Below are 6000 nucleotides of genomic sequence, written 5' to 3' on the forward strand. Positions count from 1 at the left end.
TGGTGTTATTTTTCATTCTCACAGTATGTTGCTTGCACTAACTTTTGATTCAATAGCACTGCTCCAATTAATATATCAATGGCCTGCTGCTGCCTACCAGAGAGGGGCACAATTTGAGATTCTTCATCTCAAAGAAGTTCTCCTGGTTAAAGGCAGGGTTGGCCGTTTTCAAAAACTAGCATGATTTTGAAGAAAGAAGCCTTCTCTCCTTGCTCCGTCTTCACCCACTCCCTCCACTCTGTCCATCCTCAAAAGCTGTGCCCCTCACTTACATGCACTAGCGCCATTGGTAAAGAAGCGGATTTGAGCTCATGCTTTGAGTGTGGGCTTGCTGCAAGAACGAGCAGGGAGAAAGGGAGGCATGATCGATATATAAACTCAAACAGAGCACAGACATCGGTAAAAGTTTTTGCGTGTTTACATCTGTTGCAGATGACAGATTTTTTTCATTTCTTTTTCAGAGCACATACAGTACATCATTAATTTTTGTCAGAACCTAAAGACAACTTCAACCAAAATCTCAAAAAAGTGTATCTCGAGAAAATTACCAACCCTGTTTTAAATGCTTCCTGAATGAAAATACACATGATACCAGCTCTATTGAATTGTATATTTATTTAAATATACACAACTTTACTATCATAAAGCCACAGATATATAGAAGGATGGACAATACAAAGAATGGACAGCAGAATACCCTACCTCAAATTAAGTGGAAAAACTTTAGAGCTCTCTCACTGATCGACTGCAGTATCTGTCATAAACCCCGCCTCCTCCATGTTAACAGTTGGTACATGAATCAAGCTATGAAACTAAAATGCAAGTCAAATACATTTTCTCAAACCCGGTTTTGTCCTGACAGTTTTATCACTTAACATTGTAGTCAAGTCATTGCTTTTGTGAAAAGTTTCTATTAGTTAGTTATTTGATGCTATAAAAAGGGATATAACACCATGAGTGACAGCTCTTGACAAACTAAAAGCGACAACCTATACGGTCCAATGCGGAAGTGCAAAATACTGCATTTTGCAGGGTGTCCACTTCAGCTGGCTCCAGATACCCACGGAAATCACATACACAGAACAGCCTAAAAAGCAGTTTTTAAAGCAAAAATTTACATTCTTACAGCTTGGGACAAAATTCAAAATAGGTCTGATTTGTTTTTGTCATCATGGGCACACAGTGTACACTGTAGGATTCTTTCTTAAACTGCTTCATCAAGGGGCTTAAGCATTTGCAGCATGGCGGCCACTGCCGATGAGCCTCCTGCCATGACAGATAGCTGACGTCACTCAGGCTTTTTCCATAAATATTTACAGTTGACAAAGGAGGCTCCTACAGCGCTGTGTGCACCCAGTATCGGAGTAAAGGAGAAACTGTGAGAGAAAACATGACAAACACAAGAGTTAGAGAGTTACTGCATTATAACTGTAACTAATTACTTAAAAAAACAACAACCTGTAAGTTCCTTTTATCGCTTCAGTACTCTGTCATCTGCAAAAAACAAGAACGGATTGTTATATCTGGAGGAACATTTGTTTTCACTAACGCTGACCACTTCACTTTCTGAGCCACTTGGCTGACATTGGGTATACACAGTTTTTTATTGATGCAGTTTTTTACTTGGATAGAGACAAAGCTCATGTTCAGCCTGAGGGATCCAACTCCAGTTTGTAAAAAATACATCAGCAAACTTGTTTAGTGAGTTAATAATTAATTAACAAGGTTGACCACTTGTATGATTCCTTTGTAACTGAAACCAAAAGATGCTTGTTCCCTCAACACATCAGGTGACAAGTGCTTCACTCAACTTCCCCACCCACCTAAACACACCCTCACCCATCACCCCTCAGCCATCACTTAAACATTGTTTTCTCAAACAAAGACAGTCAGAAACAACAAATCAGCAGTAAGCTTTTAGAAGATTTGAAAAAATTCACAACTCATAAAGCAACAATATGTAACTTCTCGGCCTTAAAATAGTCATCATAAAGTCGATCTATCGATACTTTCAACAGGGAGAATAGCGTCGCTTACGTCTCCACAGATCACCTCAATCGCCTTTTTTCAGCACTATGTAACTGATGTATTGTTATCGGTGTCATCCATGTCTCAAGTGTAGCACTTTTACGAGGTGCAGAAAGTCATCTAACCCAAGACAAGTCACCTGTATGACCACTCATACACTCATGCACTTGAGTCTCCATTAGATGTGGTAGTTGTATCAGATTGCTCTATGTATAGGCTACCCTGTAATATGACTGATTTGTTTTACAAACTAAAAATTAAGAGGCGTTTAAAAAAATAGAGGTCACTTTTAAACGTTCACCCAGCACTCTACTTAGCTATTCAGACCAAAACTGTTACTTTATTACCAGGCTGTAAACATGTTTGTCTTTTCCTGTAAAAATGGGAAATTCAATAAGTGAATTAATCAGACTCCCTTGTGTTATGTTCTGGTTAATTTTGGGAATCCCTTAGCAAAGACTAGCGTAGGTGGATACAAGTCTGCTGTGGGAGAAGCCAGCCACACTCCCTGCCACATCCATACCTGCAGGAGAAAGACAGCAGAGAGGAGAGGAGGAGAAGGATAGGGAAAGAACACAAACACTGAACACCTAAGAAAATCCAAACACAATCACCACACCTTGGCTTCTCCAGACGGCCTCATGTGAACACATTCAAGTGGAGGAGATGCCGTTTTTTTTTGTTGTTGTTGAAAGGCTTCATCTTCTACATCAGAAGTTCCTATAAACTCACTTCGACTCTTGCAGAAAAAGTCCAAATAAAACGTGGTTTTACAGTTTGAACAGGTTGCAGGTGTTCACACATGCAGCCTATTGAAGTATAGAACATTTGACATTAAGTGTAGGGGAGGACATTCGCAATGCTTTTCCAGCATCCAAAGAGCAGTGGCAATGTGAGAGATTTATTTTGTGTTCGCAGCTCTGGCCTCTTTTCCGTGTCTTACAAAAAGTTTTATGTTCGTGCAGCGTTAAAGGAAGTTCATATATATCAGGCCTCTGCCAAGGAAGAAAGACCAAGAAAGTAAGTTTTCTGTTGCTGACAAAGAGATGAGTTTGATCAATCTGGAACATCTGAGGGAGAAGATGTCACGCTCTCCTTCAAGATAAAATCTTCTTTGAGTTTCACTGAGGATTGAACCCTCAGGCTGAACTCTTCAGTTTGCACGTTGATCTTGTTTCATCCTTCGTTAAAATTTGACATTTACCCTGTTTACTTATATTTAGTTCCTCTTGTCGTCTGTGCATTGTGAATGAAATGGGACCGATATAGTACATACACAGCGAGCAGCGGCCAATCAGAGACAAACGAATAAATAACAAAGTATTAAAATGAGGTGAAGACTTTCAAAGGAGATTAAAGGATTAGCAGGAAATGAATTAATTGAGAAGTGATGAAGTCATGGAGTCAAAAAAATCAAACCCAAGCCTCTTTCTTTCATTTATGATGTTTCATTTCCCTCTGTGATCTGGTTAGATATAAATCTCACAAATATGCATATAATATGTCAATCTGTAAGATTTCTGCTATTGAAGGAAAAGAAAGTAAAATGTTTTCTCAACGACAAGATATCTAGTTTGTCAAAAGATGACAAACACAAAGGACTACGTCGTCAAAAATGATCAAATTAAAAATTATTTACTTTTACCTCAACTTTCCTCCTCAACTCTGATACTCAAATCTGAGGCTGCAGGAGCCTCATCTGACAACAGAGCTGTCAATGATGTTACATGAAGTCTGTATAAGAGTAAGAAGCTGATTTTAAAAGAAACTTCAAAGACAAAAAAAGATGATCATCATGATAATAACTATCATGATGAATCTATGTTAATAATTATTATGACACAGAACAGAGCACAGATGTTTCATTTAGAATACAGTGGACTGTTTGAAAAGGTGGAAAGGGGTATAATATGTCTGTACTGATGTGCAGTACTTTAGGTGTAGATAAATAAAACTGTATTATTATTTAATTGAATAAAACAAAACATATTCTAAAACAAAACAGTTTTAGAATATGTAAGTCGTCCTTCACTGTCGGCTGCTGTTACTTTGGGCTCTGGACATTCAGAAGACCTGATCTTGGATCATAATAGTGCAGAACATCAGCAAAAAAAACCTTTAATGGGAGTATTTGAAAGTCAGCACTCGGTTAGACTGGGTGTTACAATGAATCTGTGCTCACTGGACTGGTGTGATCCTCCACCTCAGACTCCCGGCCAGCTTTGTTCCTCTTTTTTCCTCTTTTTTAAACAGCTTTTGTTGAGTGAACTTGAAAGCGTCTGAAGGTTAATTGAGCTGGGAAGCTGCTGTCAGCCAATTCTTTAGCTCCTCCTGGAAATATAAGTAAGAGCCTCTTAGATGGGCTGTAGGCCAGAACAGGACTGAACCGGCCAACAGGAAACAGAAACAGGGCCAAACTGGAACAGCACACTGATACTGAGAGAGAAGAAGCTCTCACTAGTTATCGCTATGCATGTGGGTTTGTTACACTAGCAAAATGTTCAATTTGAATATGAAAGTTTCATTTCACAAATTGTTTTTCTCTGACATTTAAAGATCTGTTTGAAAAGGGTGTTAATGTTAGTAAAGGTGTTTTTGTCTTGTACAGTCAGTAAACAGGTAACACAAATGTTATGATTCAATTTGGCTTTCAGTTCTAGGTTGGTTTGTGTTTGTTCTGCCCTCCCCTTTCTGTTTTTCTATCTCCTGCAGGCATGTGAGTGGCAGGGGGCATGGCTGGCTTCTCCACTCGGCAGACGAGGCACACCTTACTCCACTCAGCAATCACCTCCTCTATAAGAACCTGTGCTGCGTTCCACTGCACTTCCAAATAATTCTGTTATGTTTGGTAGCGTCTCCTCATGCTCCCTGCTACTGAGCTAATAGTCCGGTTGGGTATATTTTGTCTGACAAGTTATGCATTTGTTCTCCTGTCTCCAGGTTTGCTGGTGTGCCTCCTTTGACTTCAGTTTCCTGAGTGATTTGGAAGCCAGCTCCCTGCCTTCACTGCCTGCTTGTTTTTCTTTGTGTGTTAAACATTAAAACTACTGTTGTAAGTTTTAAGTCCAATGTCAGTCTCCTTACTTTGGGGTCCAACGAACTGAAAACCTAATAATAAATCTAAGAGATGTACATTTAAAAGCACTAATTGTCTGGATAATCCAATGCAGATCAGTGCTTTTAGAATTCAGAAACACCCACCTCAGCATCAGCATTTTTGTTGCTGCGCTCTTAGTTGAAATTAAGTTTACGTTTGGCGCTCTGCAGCGCATCTCTCTCACCAACCAATCGAAATCAAGAAGGGTGGGACTTCTGATATCAACTTTGTCAACAACAATGGCAGAGGATAAACTTTTCTGATTTGCCTTTTAGAGGTGCTGCTACAGCCGGGACATTATTATTTTACATTATTTGTGTCTAGTTATATTTCTGTGAATACATTAAAATTATAAACGTACAGATCAATTTAAAACAGAATATGATCCCTAAAGTAACTGAATGCTGAATTCATTTACTTTTAGGATGGTCCCAGTTAAGGTTCAAGGTTCAAGGTTCTTTATTGTCAATTCCAAAATATGTCAGACATACAGTGAAATCGAAATTACGTTTCCCCCCTCCCCACGGTGCAATGTAGATAAAAAAGGTACGGTAAATAAAATAAAACAAGGTAAAAAAGATAAATAATATTTACATTAATAAACCTAAATGTGCAAAAAGTACAAAGTTAAATAAAATGGAGTATAAAACAAGATTATAAGAAAAGTTAAACTTGTGCATGCGTGCAATGTGCAATAAGTGTCCAGGGTTCTGTTTCAATGTTCAAACAGGAGGAGGTTCCAATGTTCAGTGTTCATGGGGAGGGAAGAGAGGGAAGAGAGGGAAGAGAGGGGAGAGAGTTCAGCTTCCTGACAGCTTGGTGGAAGAAGCTGTTTCTCAGTCTGGTAGAGCCGGCCCGCAGGCTGCGGTACCGTC

This window comes from Symphodus melops (assembly GCF_947650265.1).
Source record: "Symphodus melops genome assembly, chromosome: 11".
NCBI classification, from domain to species: domain Eukaryota; kingdom Metazoa; phylum Chordata; class Actinopteri; order Labriformes; family Labridae; genus Symphodus; species Symphodus melops.